Source organism: Lonchura striata, chromosome 16, assembly GCF_046129695.1.
Source record: "Lonchura striata isolate bLonStr1 chromosome 16, bLonStr1.mat, whole genome shotgun sequence".
Lineage (NCBI taxonomy): Eukaryota > Metazoa > Chordata > Aves > Passeriformes > Estrildidae > Lonchura > Lonchura striata.
Genome location: NC_134618.1, coordinates 9008612 through 9026524, shown reverse-complemented (window position 1 = coordinate 9026524; position 17913 = coordinate 9008612). Strand labels below are relative to the sequence as shown.

The 17913-nt window shown below is 41.2% G+C and overlaps 1 protein-coding gene across 3 annotated transcripts in view; it reads right to left on the bottom strand.

Moving 5' to 3' along the window:
• The window catches only part of BMERB1 (bMERB domain containing 1), a 59131-nt gene that overhangs the window by 22909 nt on the left and 18309 nt on the right, over window positions 1-17913 (bottom strand). The gene's annotated exons all lie outside the window — the stretch shown is intronic.

Here is a 17913-nt window from a genome sequence, read left to right as displayed (position 1 = left end):
GAGAAAATGAATTAAGCCAGTCAGACTGTCTTAATGGTGTTTTTTAGGAATGTAAATTAAATCACCAAGATACCTAACTATGGAGTAATTAATTCAAGCAGTAAAAAATATTCTAGCTAAGTGCTGTGCTGACTGGTTTTATTATTGTTTTGCTTATTACTTGCAATGTAACAGTTTAGAAGTGAAATACTCCCTAAGCCAAAGTGACAATCATTTTGTTAGTCAGGCTCAATCATCCCTCTGAGGAATCCCAACCCCATCCACAGCCACAGCCACCATTCCCCAACTGATATCACCACAAAGTGACTGCTACAAAACCCTCTCAGAGCAATTAGTTGCAGCTCTGGAGAGTCCTTCCTTGGTGCAGGCAACAAACCCATGAGTGTCCCCAGCCTCAAGCCCTCTAACTCTCCATGCTGCTCCACCAAGAGGAGCCAAGGGTGGGATCAGAAATGATGCAGGACCTCATCCTGCAAGGGGCTCTCACATGGGCATCAAATGGGTTGAGGAGACAAAAAGCACTTTGCAGTAATAACCTGGCAGCTGGTAAGGCCAGGGTTCTGTGATTATTTCTCCATAATTGATGTATTACCTCTGTAGCCCAGAGAGAAACATGGCTATGGACATAAAGCAGCCAATTTATATAAGATGGGTGTGGGAAAAGAGCTGCTTGGCCTCTGGAAAACCCCATTCCAAGGGGTCATCATACTTGGCCTTCACGTTAAACAAGAATTTAGACACTGAAAAACAGGTTGGCTGCATATCTTGGTACCCAAATGGAGAGATATTCCTGAAAAAAGGCCTGCTTCAGCTGTATTGATTTGAAAAGGGGAAAATAGAGAGGTCAAAACATACTCAGCATAATTATGCAGAAAACTGCAGACAAAAAGCATCAGAAAATAAGCTGTTCAATTAATTAAGAGGAGACAAATTCTGAAGTCCCTCATGAGACACTAAGCACAGCTGAGAAGAATTTCTGACAAAAACTTGGAGTAGGAATGAAACTATAAAATCTCAGCAAACAGCCTCTGTATGAGCTCAGTTCATGGCTCTCCCAAAATGGAGGCAAAGGGAAAACATTCTATACTATATTAAAAATATATATTTCCCTTGTATTTAAAAACAGATAAAATATTTTTAAAGTTATCCCGCTAGTATTATCTGCAAGTTTTGACTTCCTTGCTTAATGAAGAAAGTGGGGAAACAAATATTTTTAAAATCACTTTTTTTTTTCCCCAAGATAATAGAATCTTCAGGGGGAAAAAAGTGAGACAGGTTTTGAAATGTCTGCCATGAGAGAATAGCCATGTTTCAGTAAATGTTTTAAAACTCAAATTGCAAAACTGGTCTGTAAAGTAAGGCTGTCTTGTGTGTCTGAACACACAAACGCTGCCTGTACAACATGGATTTCCCTATTAGAAATCATTGTGTTTGTTGGAATATATTTAGTTGATGTGTAGCCTAAATGTAATGAGGTTCTCACAGGCTCACCTCTCATTTTCACTACCAGAAATATAAGCAGGAGATGGGAAGTTATTCTGATGCTACCATGAATTAAAGCAAATAATACTGGTAAATAGGAATATAAACCATAAATAAATTACACATACATATTATAAAATTAGCTCTCAAGAGCTCAGAAAACAGAAAAAAAAAAAAGTAACTAATTTACTTGCACTCGGCAGTTCCAGCTGTAAGTGCTGTGGTGTCACTCCTCGTGTGAGGTCAGCCTCCACCCTGGGATTTCAACAATTTAGGAAGAAACAAGCTTTATGCCCCAGGGATGTGCTCAAACCAGCACAGGAATGAGTGTGACAGGCAGAAGTCTGCTCTGACCCTTGCAGAACACTCAGAGATTCTCCTTCACACCCCACCCAACATGTGCTTGAACCAGAGAAAATATTTTTGAAAGCAATACAAAATTATGCAGTACTTCCAAAAGAATCAAAAATGCAAGCAAGGCAGCAGTAAGTTTGAAAGTGGAGGGAAATAAATACAGAAAGCATCAGATATTAGTCCACAGCTTGTCTGCAAGCTCAGAGATGTGGCTGGAAGCCACAGGGTGAGGACACCTGGGGAGGCCAGGTCAGGATTGCCACCAGCCCTCCTCACACACCACCAGCAGTTTCTCTTCGTGGATAACTGGCCCACCTGGCAGCAGCTGTGCTGAAGGATAACTAATTATTTTTCATGAAATGGTTTGAGCTCCTGGGATGTGAACCACTGGGGAAGATTATTTTAACATTATTGAGCCTTTAAGTAAAGCTCTAACTCTGTCCCAGTGAGCAATGACATCTCTAGTGCTCTGAGACGTGATTCAGAACAGCTTCACACAGAAGTCTCTTACATTTTTAAAAAAAGAAAGAATGAACATTTCATTTTATTTAAAGCAGGTATGCAGTAGTCAACTATTTTTTAGCATATATTGAGCTTTTTCCTGATAATGAGACAAAATTCATAAAGCAAAAGTGGAGACAACACTGAGATGAGTCCCAGCCAGTGGCAGGATGAAATTGTTTTGTCTGTTCTGCAATCTCCAGGATAATTTTCAGTGACAAAAAAAGCCAAGTAAAATTATATTACTGTATGCACAAAAAGATATTAGCATTAAAATAATTACCATAGGGAAATAAAATTATCAAGCTATTAGACATAGTGAGAGGGCTGAAGAGGTAAACCTGAAGTTATTTATGCATAACTTTGTTTCAGTTTAAACACAGACTGGTATAGTTAAACTGGGTATTAACATAATGATCACACTTCATCCTCAGTGTGCCAGCCCGAAATAGAACAGTAGCCAGCTGTGTTTAAAAGCAACAAAAAACCAAATTGCCAATGAAGTCAATAAGTGCAAAGAAAACTTTAAAAGAAGCCTGAATTGACAATGAGAAATGGGAGAAGGCCTCACACCTGCTGTCAATAGTTTCAGAGCAGCTGGTAAGGGATGCTGTGATTTATTACCAGCACAGATCCTGCTGCTGTCACTGGTGGCCCTGGGACAGGCTCCCTGTGCTCTGCAGCCATTTAATTGTCACTTGGGACTGTTGTCACTGTAAAGCAGGGCAGGGAGGAGGTGAGGTCTGGCAGTGCCACAAAGGCCCCCAGATCTCTGCTGTAGAACCAAAGGATGTCATTGTCACCCTGCTGAGCTCCAGGCACGGCTCAGCACTGCAGGGACCTGGCAGGAACATGCAGGGAGGAGCTGCAGCTGTGGGACACCCAGCAAGTGCAGGCTCTGCTCCATCAGGGCCCTCTGGATCCTCTTCTTTACGGCTCTGCTGCTGTTGGAGACCCAGCCACACCTTCCAGAGCCACCTCAGCCCCTCTGCAGAGCTGAGCTCCAGCACAGGGCAGGGTAATGGCCCAGCTCTCCTCCACTTCTCCTCTTCATCTTTGACATGGGTGAGCCATCCTAAATGAGAGGCTCTGTATGTTCAACCCATGGCTGCTGAGAGCTCCTCCAAGGATGGTGGCACAGGCCAGCTGTGACTCCTCTGATGTGGAAACCACCCAGCAGCAAACCTGCTCTTCAGCCCATCCAATAGTGGTGCTCCAGTTAAAAATTATTGTAAGTCATTGTTCTGGACTGGACTTAAATTGAGCAGTTTGAGTCCTTGTTCCCTTAAATTGTCCATTAATAAGCTAATCCTTGGTAAGAAAATGTTAATGGACAAGTTTTGCTCCAAATCTGGGTCAGAACTTTTGGGGCTTTTTCAAAGAATTCAGTGAAATTCTCAAGCTAATAATTTTTTGCTGAAGTATATTAAGTGCTAATAGAGCAGAGTGCAGCAAGTAAACTCTTAATGCTACTTCACATATCAAAATCAAGACTCTCAACACCACTGTTAGTTGATGAGACAAAGCAGAAGCAAGCAGGAGGCACAGGTCAGAAACGGATGAAGAGAGAACCAGCTAGTGCCACTTAAAAACAGCATGCTTGGTCTTTAAGCAAAAATTGAAATAGTTGCATAATGCAGAAAAAATATTTTTTTATAGTTCAAAATATTCCAGATAAAAATATGTTCATGTGAAAAGAATCAGACTATTGCTGTAGCTGGTCACTAACATGTCACCTGGAGGCATGAACTGATAGCCTTGCAGCCAGCCCTTTTACTATACCTTCTGTTGTTGCCTCAGAGCTGATTTTTTTTTTTTTTATTTAATCCTTCTGGTGCAGGATGCAGTGGCCAATAACTAACCTGTACATTAAAAACTACATGTAATTCCTTATTTCTAATCTAGCCTGCTGCAGCATTCTATTACTGTGAATTCTAACAATTACTAAACTTGGCATGAGTGTGGCACATTTTATTTATTCAATGCTTTATGATGGAATTACCATATAAATACAATATAAACAGCTGCAATGTGTTTTGTTCCTGGATTTCCTGAGAGGCTGCAGTCTTGTGCAATTTAAAATGGGTAGACTGGGGGAAAGGGAGAACAGGGGCAGTACCAGGGTGGCAGTGAGCTGGCTGTTGTGGCAGTGAGCACATCCCACACTCCTGCTGCTTTCACTGCCTGCCTCACTTGGTTTGGACACTGGCAGCAGTCTGGCTTTGGGAAACATCCCAGGAATGTCCTCATTCTGCTGCAGAATACAGCTCACAGTCCATTTCAGGGGGTCTCTCAGAAAAGCTGTAATCTCCTCTTTTCCCTCAAGGCAATCTCTTCCCTCTGCTTGTCAATTTGTTCTCCTATTTCTTCTCTAGCACCAAGAACAGCTTGGTGATGGCACCAAATTCATTAAATTTGGGATGGTGCTGCTAGTCCATCAGGACTCGGTGAGCAGCTAATAGGCTGCACTGAGGCAGCAGCAGCAGCACAAATACCTGGTGAGTTTTAACACCCTGGAAAAGCAATCTCCAAAGACAGTAGGAGTGTTCAGAGGCTGTTACTGGAGGAGCAGAGAGCTAATGTGCTACTCCACTCGCAGGCAGATGTGCAGAACTTCTCAGAATCACTTTGCCTCCACTGCTGTCAATGGCACTGAATGCTGGAGACAACACAGCTGAATTTTGCTTCTAGCAGGAAGCTGATTTTTTTTTTCTTCTTATTGTGCTTGTTATAATTTTTGAATTCTTATTGATACCTCTCCATGAATGGAGCAACACATTTAAATTTTGGGATCTCTAGCATGTAGAGCCATGAACTGCACTTTGGGCTGACAGAAGCAGCACAGCTCCTTCACAGGTGGCCAGATGTGCTTTGTCCCTGCAAGCAATGGTAGCCAAAACCTTCTGACAAAACTGTGTCTGCTGGAAAATGCCAGAGAAGTGGCATGCAGAGGATAACACATGGGATTCAATACATTTCAAAAAGCATCCCTCTGTGCAAAGACTCTCCTTTCAGTGCATGAGGATCCAGAATAGCCTTGCACTTCTGGAAGTGTTAAATTTCAAAAAAATATCAGAAGTTTCAACTGCAATGCAGCTCCCAGATGCACAGGGGGTAACCTTAGAGCCCTGAGATATTGGCTTAAGCCAGGCATCAAAGCTTCAACTATTTTTGCCAGACAGCAGGGCACCCAGAAGTCCCAAAGGTGTTTTTTTCACATGCTCCATGTCTCAGCATAAACCTCTGGGCTGGCTGGGTCCCCTTACAGCTTGGCTTTGCAACAGGCAGCTGAGAAAGCTGGCAGCTCTAGGGATGCTCTTTGGCAGGAAGGATCCAGAGGTGCCTGCTGAAAGCTGATTAAACACCAGGATCTCTGGGAGTGTCATGGTCATCAAATATCCCTGCTCCACAACTCTCATTTGGAGAAGGGGAAAAAGAAGTGGGGGATTTATCTGATTCCTGGGGAATTGTGGTGCATCTTTGCTTCCAGCAAACCTGGGAAGCACAAAGCACTGGCCACCTCAGCCCTGTACTGTGCTGTGTAAAGATCATTTATGTTGGGACAAACTGCTGGACTCCAGCAGTCCCTTGCATCTGCTCCATTCTGCAGCTCCTCAGGCAAGAGATCAGAATTTCATGTCTGTAGAGAGACACGTATGATTAATTTTTTTCTCTATTCATCCAGCTCTGCTCATTCAAAACCCACCACAGACCATTCTGTCTGCCATATAATTTCCTCCCCAAGAACTATTGAATTGTCTGTTTGACTGGTGATGGCTCTGCCATCAGCCAGCTGTGGTCTGGGTGTAACAGCACAATTATAACATTGGGATTTATTTTGTCCAGGTCATGAATACTTTTTCATTCTTTAAGTATCACAGATTTACAGCCTAGACATCTTCAAACAAAAGTTTCCACTTCAAAAGTATTTTGCTCACACTCTAACATGGACCTCATTTTAAAATTAGGTGAGCAGAGAATATAAAAGGCACTGTGTGCAATTTGCCCACTGCACTTCCAGAATCACTGCCCTGTCTGTTCCATATCTAAGAGCCTCTGGTTATAAAAAGATTCTTTTAGTAGCTTATCCTGTATGTTCTTGTTCTTATCTCCAAGCTTTGACCTTTTATTTTTTATTATTTACCTTTGCAAGAAAGCCTGTTGGCAGCAGTCTATTCTTTCCCATTTCAACCTTTTGTATACCTGGTCTCACTGAGATTTCTCTTGAAATACAAATGCCAGATTCAGTGTTAAATGTTAACTCCTTCCTCTAGCTTTTGGCTCCTGGGGTATTATAGTCAAAGAACTGCAGACAATGTCTCCTGTCACATCTGATGGGAGTGCCTGCAGCAGCTCACTGCCCAAATAAGATTCTCAGCTGCTTTCCATCTTTTTGGCTGTACTTCTGTAGAACAAGTTACATTGCACTGAATACAGCTGGTTTAAAAACTGAGCCCGAAAGAGATCCTGCTTTGAGTTTTCTCACTGAACCACATATCCCCCAGCAGAAATAGACAGTCAGTGGTAAAAATGATTGCTAATTAAGGATGGTCTTCAGTACTTTGCTAACTAGAAGTTTTACAGTTAAATGATGGTTCCAACTTTTTAATTTAGGGACAATTTTCTGCCCTTGCTCCCTATTTAAATATATATATCAGCACAAATCCATAGTGATAAGATCTATGAAGATCTTGCCACTTTAAAAAAGCATCAATTAAAGACTTATTTGTTATCCTGTAAAATTTATAAGCAGTAATTATTCTTGGTTTTGTTTTTTGTCAGTTTATGACAGTTTCAGTTTGCTAAGTGGGTAATTATGCAACCCTTTAATCTTACACTTCCCCCAGGGAAAAGATGTCTCTAGTTTTAAGGAACTGCTCTGTGCATAGAAAGCCTCATCTTTGTTGTAATGATATCCTGAAAAAAACAGCTCATCTGGCAATAGTTGTTCATCTTGCCCTGACAATGGAATCCTGTGAATCATCACCAGGCTGGAGTTTTTGCAGAAATTTAATGTCATACACAAGTCTCGATGTGATAGTCAGACTTAATGAACCTCAAAATCTATACTGCTACCCTATATTTGGATTATAAATTCCATTTGTTCTACCTTGCACTTCAGCTTTCAGCACTCTCCTGACTGCTGATGCTGTCAGCCTTGTGGTGTTCACCTGCTGGTGGTGATGGAGGCAGCTCCTGTGAACAAGCTCAGCTGCTGTGCATCTGCAGGCGCAGCAGGGAGGACTCAGGAAGCAGAGAAGATTCATTTGTTATCTGGGGCTTTCCTCATTAAGGTGGGATTTAGCACTCTGAGGTCCAGTCAGACACTGCCCTGCCAAGCTTGCAGACTCTCTCCATGCAGGAAGTCATAAGGACCCATCCTGTCAAATTAAACCATCCCTTCACCTGAGTGCTGCATCTCTGCTTTTATGTTCCTCCCTCTGGATCTGAAGGTGCCTGTGTATGAAAGGAACTGACTCAGTACAGTGGGACAATTTGCTCCTTAATTATCTGTAACTAGAGTCAGTTCTAGCTGTAAATCTGTGTTTGATTTGGTGCTGGTTTGTAGCAATATCAGTATGATTTTCATGGTGGTGTTTTCTACTACTGGGAGTTCTGCTAGCTTTGTCTATTTTTATATGTCTTTGGTTTGTGACTCACAATACTCTGGATACTCTGGGAGAACTTTTCCTTGGTAGTACCCTCTCTTGCAGTAGTTTAAGAGCTAATACAAAACCATATTTACAGATCAGGAAACAGGATTTCAGTACTCACAGCAATAAATGACCAAGAAGGCAGAACTTAATATTGAACTAAAGTTTCTTTGAAAAGATAAGAAAAAGCAACTTCTTATTAAAATCTTTGCATAAACAATGAATAAAAGCCCCCGGCCTGATTTGTCATAAATACAGACATTATATTATAACAATATATAATATTGTCATAAATACAGATTATTTTAGTATGATAGAAATTTGCAAGATGTAAATAAATTCAGGATATGCAGAAGGATGTCCACTGAGATAAATTACCTAATGGCACTTACAGGTTGGATCTTGAAAACCCTTAGGGGCTTTGACACTCCAATTACAGGGCTCAACCTTGCTACTTTGAAGTCGATTCCAAGACTCTGTCTGGGCAATTTGCATGCCCCAGCCAATTTCCATTCCCTCAGTGATAACAAGGTTACACACATCTCTTCAGCTGGTTAGAGGGCAAAGGCATAAAAATGAGGGAAACATAACCATGAAAACAGCAAAGGGAGTTGGAATTAATATCTCTTTATAAAAACCTTTTTAAACTCGACTCCTATCAAATTAACAATCCCCAGTCACATTATTCATGGATTCACACACAATTCTCCACTCAGCTGAAACCAAACCCTCTGGATTAATATCAGCCGCATCTCTGCAGTTTTCAAATATCCAGATTCTAAATTTGCCAGATGTAACTTTTATTTCCTTATGGTGGCTGTGATAAGGTCACACCAGCTCATGCCTTCAGATGCAAGCTGGCCTGCAAATGACTGCTCAGGAGCCAGCCCAGGATCATCTCAGGATATTCCTTTCACACGTTAGACACAAATACCAAGCAGCACAGGGGGTCTGTACTGGTGCCTCAGAAATCCTGACAGAGTGCAAAAAGGATTTGCTCACATACAGAAATTTTTCAGAGCAATTCCAGCACACTGGAAGGGCATTGTCACCCTTGATTTGTGTCACCATTTCAGAGCCTGAACTGAGCCACAAACTCTCTCCAAGACAACCTCAGTCCATTTGCAAAATAGCCTGTGGTGTCTCATCCAACCATTTCTGTTGTGCATAAAGAAGGATTAAGTGGGTTTGAGTGGGATTTAAAGAAAAGCTGTCCACATAATTAGGTCTGCAGAGAATTATGACAGACTTCACAGAGTTCTATAATTGAATTGTGCAAGAACAGTTTCCAGACTTCCTACTGTTATTTCCAATTTTAAATAAACTCTAGTTTGGGTACGAGTACCACATTCCTTGCTGCCAGATGCTCCAACAACAGCACTGCTTACACATTTGGCTGGTGACTTCAGGTGAGGTGTGAAAGCAATTTCCCCCAGATCACTTTACATGTCAGTCTGGAATTAAGCAACCTAATTTGTCTTGCTGTAACTGGAATAAGAGAGTGGCATTTTCCCACCTCTTCCTAGGAGATGTACCACTGTGTATTTCAGCAGGGATTCTCCTACTGACCTAACTAGATGGAAGGGTGCCCTCATTATCCCAGCAGGACTAAAACCAGAAACTTCCCCTAATGTTCTGTTCTGTTTCTCACTCTTCTCTCTGCCCCTACACACAGATAAACAAATAAATAAATCTCTGCATGTGAGACAAATTAGCTGATTTCTCAAGATACTGTTTCATATACCACATATCACAGACCTAGAGAGGATTTTCTTAATTACATACCCAGTCTGGAATGTGTTCCATTTAAAATGCTGCCCAGAGAAATTCTCAGTACCAAGGCAATATGTGACCTCATACCTCAGAGATGAACTCACTCTTGTCTGAAAAAATCAATATAAACACAAATCCTTGGTGCAAAGTTTGAGGTCTCCTCTATGAGAAGTCACCTTTCTAACAAGGCAGGGGTTAGAAAAGGGAAATGTTTTTCATGTGAGCCACAAATTTCATCTCAGTGCACCTCCACATTACAAAGTGTGACATTAAGATTTTTGACATATGCTGAACATACACTTCACCAAGAATTAGCCACTACAAACCCAACAGATCAGAATCCTGTGTTTCTTGAGCTGAAATCCCCTATTTATGAATTAAATATAAGCCTAAGAAGAGCTAGAAACAAATTTGTCTTTCAGTGAAATATTGGAATGCCACCAGCATGAAATCTGTTGTTTTTTAAAATGAATTAAGCTAAATTGCTTCCTTTTCCCTTCTTCTTTCTCCCTCAGGTAACCTTTCCTGTTTGATTCTCTGGCTTTGCAATGAGATTTTCCTATTTCATTAGATGTTTATCTCTCCTGTTGCTATATGAGAACTTGCAACCAGCAAAGAAAATAATATTGGCTCTATTCAGGAAATGTTATCAGACAGAATGAATAGACAAAACAACCTGTCTCAGACCACTCTTCATACAGTAAATTCTACAGGATTAAATAATAAATTCACCTTTTGTTTGCAGTTTTAAGTTCTGTGTACTAATTCTTACATTTAATGAGAAATTATTTGTAAAAAAGAAAATATAAACTCCATTTAATTATTTCCTCAGAACTCATTATGCAAAGTTAATGATCTTCTGGATTAAGTAAGTCTTCTGTGATGAATATCATTTTTACAAACCTTTATCTGAATTGATTATCTTTGACCTAATTTGTGTTGGTGCGGACTGGGGTATAAAACAATCCTCAAGCACTGCTATAAACAGTTCCTGCTATTTTATTTGCATCTGTTTGCACATTTCTCTGTTTGCAATGTTGATTCATTTAGAAAGATACACATCTCCGAACAGCCATCTCCCTTGCTGACTATTCCTTTATTTGACTCACCAGCAAACACCCAGTTATCCTAACCAGCATCTGATAATGCCCTGGGTTAGCCCACAAAAATGTCATTGCTATCCAGTCTTCTTGGGCAGCACACAAAAACTGCCACTGTAATGAGGGAAGGATGCTCCACAGGACCTAGAAACTGATGAGAATCCTGATCTCTTGTTCTAGCAGTCAGAAAATGGTTTCTAGCTTGGATATCTTGCCTTTCTACCACTCCAGAAAGAGGAAACCTGGGAAAATTGTTAAAAGGATATTCCATGAGATGGGATTCTGTTTCCTGCTCCTTGTATATTTTACTCCACTGCAAAGGGCAGTGGATGACCTCCTGATAAACACAGATTATTGACTTCTAAGAGGTGTCTCTTCTCCCTGTGCAGAGTGAATGCAAACATGCTACAAGGACAATATTTCCTTTACTGTAAATACCTATATATGTGGAGGACTTGCAGGAGACAGTTTTTTCTTGCTTGCAACACCGTGATGTAACACCTTCCATGAAAACAGTGACATCAGATTTACTCTGTTGTGGCTAACCACATAATTTCAAAACAATAAAATTAAGTGCTATGATTTTCTCCACTACAAGAATACTTTTACAAATGTATTTTATATTCAGACTATTCTACATAAAAGGTAAACTCCATTAAAAAAAAAAAAAACACACTAAAAAAACCTACTGAGGAAAAAGCTCACATCAGCTACTATGAAATGACTGCAACTAAATAAAACTAGAAGGATGCTTGAAAAAATGCTTTGCCTGGCTATGAGTGATGTTGGAAGAGCTCTTGTACATGCTCTTTGTTTCTGATAGGGAATTATCCTGAAATTTCATTTCCATTGCAGACTATCTCTGCTGAACAGGCACGACTTGGACCACACAAGCTGAGGATGCTTTTTATGCATTAAACTCAGATCCCTGCAGCACTGCATGCACAAACCTTGGGGCAGGAGAGCAGTGGTCTGAGCCACAGCTGTACTTTTTTTCTCTGAATTAACATAGGAGCTGAGGCAGAAAGCTGCAGTAAAGACAGGAGGAATCAAGGGAAGGGATGAATTAAGCTCAGTCATTCATTCTTGCACACTGTGTCTGTATATCAAAGACAAGACTGAAAAAAAAAAATGGAAAATGCTGCTGGGGCCAGTGCAAGAGCAAGCATCCATCCTGATCAGGGAGTATATGGAAATAGTTTCATAACATGTAAACCTTGAAAAATGCCTTAATATTCCCCTTCTCCCCAAATGATTGTCCTAGTACCACTATTACATCCCTCTTGAATACTTTTTTCATTTTATCAACAAAGAAATAGAAGGACCACACTGGTCATTGGCTGCCTCCAGGTGCCTCAGTGCCTCTCACACCACAAGCACCAGACATTTGTCCTCATTCCAGTGACCTCCAGTGCCTCAGAGGCAGAGAAAATAACAGCCAGAAATCAAACTGCATTAGCTACCTCATTCTAGAGGGCTGATTTGTGAGAACAGGCACTAGCTTTCCTAGTAGCTCTCCAATTATTTAAAGACAATGCAAAAGAGTAAGGAGTTGCAAGTCCCAGAGTAGCCAGCTCTTGGTATATGCTCATTAATACCTTCACACAGGGCAGGGGGTGTGCAGGACAGAAGAACAGACCAAATGCTCAAAAGAACATTTTATTTTTCAAAATAAACCTGTGTGAGATGAAAACCTGCTTGACATTTAAATAAACCATGATGCTGACAATGCAGCTGCTATTGGATTTCCATACTCCTTTCACCTTTCCCCATGATGCTGTGAATTGGAAAGACAACCTTGTGCAGTTTAAGCAGCAGTCTGTCCTTCAGAGAGCGAGGAGAACATGCAGCTGTGTGCAGCCTGGTGAAAGTTTGCACAGAGGATGTGATCTGACAGCTCTTTCTATGAAAAAATGGATCCAAAGCAGGACACAAAAAATGAGAGAAAATTGCCTTTGAAGGTCGACCCAGAAGCCCTCATTGTCAGTTTTATTCAGTGGCACGGGGTTAGAGCTTTATCTGTGAGGAGCTATTTGAGTCTGGCTCAGGAAAGCTGCCAGGAGACAGGAAGGCTCTGGAAGGGGCTCCTGTGCCCAGCCCTGCATGAGGCTGAGCACTGCCAGGAGGTGGAAATAGAAACTGGAACAGTTCCTTGCTGTAGGTACCTTCCCTCGTGTGGAGCTCCTCTGAAACCATTGCACATTCCCATCTGCAGCCACACTCCAAGGAAAGCAATTCATGCTACATCACTTCATTTTATGTCATGGAGATTTAAAAAGCAGTATTAAGGAACACACATTACTTGTTCATTTACTTCTGTCATTTTGCTCAGTGGTCAAAGGAAACAGCCTGTGGATTTCCATTTTATTCCTCACCAGAGTCAGATTCTGATCCTGTAATACTAACAAAAAGCTTCAGCATTTATGTTTCAAATGCTGTAACAGTGCCACATACAACTAATGTTCGGGGATTTCATACTTTAGTTTGTTATTTCTTAAAGATTTTTTCTATCTTCATTTTTTTTTTTAATTCCAAAACACAAAGTCAACAAAATGTTCACTCTCAAAGGGTCCTATAAAGCCTCTTTAGGAATAAATATATGAGCATCAGTTGATACAGAGCAGTATATGTGCAAATGAAATAATAGTAAAATGGCCACTGGCCTTTCAAGATTTCACACCTTCAGGACATTCTCCTATGAAATTATCTGACTGCATACCAGAGAGCTTGTTTCTCTGTCTCTCCCCTCTCTGTCATGTGATTGTCTAATAACACAGTTTTCTAGCAGTGATCTAAACATCTTACCAGCAGCTGGTAGGTAATTTTAGGTAACCTCAAAACCACTGGGTCATTATTATAGACATACAAGTCCAATCCAGTAAAGACCAAAACTGATTCTGGTATAAAGAACTGCTTCAGACAGCAAAGAAACTGGTTCACATAACAGATTCCCACTCCAGCAAGTTAAATGAACATTGAGAAAATGCTCCTTGGAAGCCAAGGAAAAAAAGGTGTTTCTCATTTGATGGGACAAGTAATTTCTCAGAAGAATGAATGTGTCTATTCTTAAGGCCATGGGCATGCAATGTGTACAGTCTGACAGCAGAGTGGGAGGTCAGGCAGCAGAGAATCATACTGGCATCTTGTTCTTCAGTGTATGAGGCACACAGTATCTGCAGGGAGACAAAAGCTGGATCCTTTCTTAAAGATCAAATAGCCAGAGCCAGAAAAGCCAAAACCATCTGGTTCTTTCTCACTGAATTCTGAGGTGAAACAGGGCTGTTCAACTCACACAAATGATGACAGCTGGCAAAAAAATGTTTTGTACTTGCCTTTCTTCTGTGGATGTGTAGTCATTCTCTAGCAAGCTCTGTTTTCACCAAGTAAATTGCTTTTGCATATTGACTTTTGATTCACTTTTCTTTAAATACACTAATATTTTCTTCCTCACAACTGGCACTGGGCAGCTATGAGCTTGAGCTGATTGAGGTCTCAGAGGCAAAGAAATGAAGGCAATTCAAGCAGAGCTTATCTATATCTGAAACAAATTGATAGCTGGCTGTCACCTTCTCTTTGCATACCAGAAAGAAATTTCATAACCACAGGATGTTTCACCCCTTGCCAAGGCAGAGTCAAATGGATCTTGATTTTAGTGGCTTTCAGATCACCACGGCTTGGCCTTCCCTGTCACATCCCACACACTGCCTGTGCCATGACAACATCAGCCTGAAGGAAAATGTGTGCCCCAGAACCTGCCAGCCTGCAGGAGCTTCAATCCCCACCCAGGCAGGGCGCCCAGAGGAAGCTGTATGGGAATCCATGGTAGATGATGAGAGGAGAGAAACTACAGATTGGGTAAGGAAATGGGGACACAACTGCAGAACTGAATTTCTGTGATTTTCCCTTGTGTGAAAAAGGAGAACTTAAGGAGCAGCCTCTCGCTGCAGGGGCTCCAGTGAATCTCCCAATGATTCACTGCTCAGGCAGGGGGATTGAAGTGCCAATACCCTGCCAGTGCAAATGGTTCTGCAGGGAGCAAATGCTCATCCCTGCTGCCACAGGGACAAGTGAGGGCAGAGAGACCCAACCCATGGGGCAGCCTGGCACAGATTCCCAGGAGAGTCCTCATGGAAGTGACACAGCCCCTAGATTCCCTCCCCAGAGTTTTCTGAGGAGAATCAAGGTGAACAAGGCTCTAGGAGATGAAGGCACAGAGCCTGCTACAGCTTTGTTTTTACTGAAATCAGTGAGGAAATTTCCACTGATGTCAATGGAGTCAGCACTGTGTTTTCTATTTTCAAACAAGAAAGTGTCAATCAGGCTTCTCCATCCTTTCTCAGGGAGGACAGGTCACTGTCCTGCTCCTTTGGCTTCAACACCATTATTCCAAAATTCACTTTGGCCTCCTGGACTGAAAGGACATAAGTGGTAGGAATGACTGTTGATTCCTTTCTTGGTTTGTTTTCTACAAAAGATGAACACAATTGTTAAATCACTTTATATGAGATATTTTGTTCTTGTTTTACCAGTATATGAGAAAACCGAAATGTGGGTGTAAAAGAACTACCAAAAACCCTAATCAGTGAAGGTTTGGGTGGTAGAAGGATTCAGGGCAATAAAAAGATCCTTAAACACTGCTGCTATTCTTACAATGACAAATTACCTCTTGCATTTTGGTAGTGTTTTCAGTCATTTTGCATTGAGCAGCCTATGTCACTGGAAATCATTCATCCTCATTCAGTAACAAACTCTCTTAAAATTATTTTCTCAGATATTTTGCCCTTTATGAGCTGACAAAATGTTGATAATTCATGTTTCATTCTTGATCAAGAAGGACAACTAACATAATTTATCCAAGGGTGCTCCTCCTGATTTCTCATAGTTTGCCCTCCAAGCATACATTTTTCATCTCTGAGTTTTGAATCCATTTCTACTGTGCCTTTTAGGTAGGTAGACAGCAGAACATGTTTCATGGAAATAAATCAGCATTGTCTCTGGGTCTATTTTATTAAGTAAGATTTCTATAAAAAGGGAACATATTTGGCTACAGAAGATGAGCCCTCTGGGAATTAGGACTAAGGAGTGCTGAGTTCTGAACTGTCTTGTGCTCAGTAACTACACGAAAACTCTAGAAACTTCATCCAGGATATGCAGCACTTTGCAGTGCATCCCCAAGCCCAAATGTAAGTTTTGATTCCTGTTTTATAACATACCCTTTAGGCAGACATACACACATTCTCACAAGTGGTTTCTCTGATGAAAACATGCCATGCAACTAAGACATCAGATATCAAACAAACAAAAAAAAAAATTACACAGACTGAGTCCATAATCCCACAGGCTACCAACAGCAAGGATGATTTGTGTAGTTCAAAGTGTCCTACTTTCCAAATCTAACACATTTTTTCTGTAAAATATGTTTAAAGGAAATGAGAAAATTCATGAGCAACAGTCTCAAATATGACACTTTAAATTTGTCTATTACTTTTTCAGCAATTATTGTTAACACTGGCTTGCCTATAAACATTGCATTACATGTTAAGTGTTCATTTTCTGCTTGGCACACACAGTTGGGCACAGAGTTTTGGAAGCCATTAACCCTCAGATTTACGAGTGTCTCAGGTGAGAGAAATGTCTTTGCTGAGACATGTTGAGTAGATGTGCAGCAGTAAGATCTTGATCCATAATAACCACCATGTTTTTGCAAAATATCCAGAATGACACAGATGGGTCAGGTTGGTAGGAGCACAGTGCCTCATCTCTCATTCCCTGTTCAGGCGGGGTCATTCCAGAGCACAGGGCACAGGAATCTGGAATATCTGCAGCGAGGGAGACTCCCCAGGGAAGAAGTTCTTCCTCGTGTTCAGGTGGAGCTTTCTGGGCATCAATTCCTGCCCGTTCCTGCTGTGCCATTGCTGGCCCGGGGAGCAGAGCCCGGGCCCTGCTCCGAGCCCTCCCTGCTCGCACTGACACTGCTGAGATCTCCTCTCAGCCATCTCCTCTGGAGGCTGCACAGCCCCAGCTCCTCCAGCCCCTTCTTGCTCCTCTCAGCCCCTTTGGCTTGGATTAGATCTGGATGGATTTGGTTGTCCAGAACCTTGAGATAAGTTAGGCAGTAAATAAGCTGCACTTTTTTGTTGAGAAACCCTGGACACACATAGCCAGACAAAAAAAGTGAAGGAAGGCCAAAACTCTAGAAATATGATAGGGAAACTATGGGAGCAAGGATAGCCCATTAACTGATATATTTCTGTTCTGTGGCCCTGAGACACCCACATAAAATACCACCTGGAAGAAGCTGCTTTAAGAGTTCCAGTTCCCCCCACTGTTGACCAATATTTTAGTAGGAATGCACTTTGAGGCACTACAATATTTCCAGTTCTCCCTTTTCCTTCTTTCTCTGTCTCAGTAGCTGCCTGGAGCAACCAGCTGTGGGAGGGAGAACTAGAAAAATGAGACAATATGTATAATAGTATAAACTGGATTAGTCTCACTATGTCAATCATCCTCTGGGCTCTTTGTGAAGCAAATGAAAACCTGAGTTACAGCCTTCCTTCATGAGCAACAGGGGAGACAGCAATGACCTGGTAGTGGTTATTACATGGAACATTTTAGGTACACACTGCTAGACAAAATCACCATTGACTTAGAAAAACACTAAGCTGAGTAGGAGAATTTTAGAGCCATCAGACTGCCATCAAAGCAGGTGAGTTTTACAACTGTTCTATAGAAAACAGCCTCAATCCTTTCTAGAAAACCCTTTCTGATTTTCAGTGTGGGAGTTCTGCCTTGGTTCCACAGATCAGACATGGCTGCTTTTCCTCTTGAAGTACAATACAAATATGTTAACATTAAAAATAATGAACAAGGTAAGAATCTAGAACTAGCAGCATCCTTCGAATCAGTTGCCTTTGTTGATAAAAATATTTTGTCTGATATTTTCTAAAAAGGTCTAGAGTTCACTATTAATGTTTTGTTGTCAGTTTCCATTTTTTGGTCACTCTCTTTTCAAAAATTTTACACAGTTGTGGGTTTGGGTATTTTTAAAA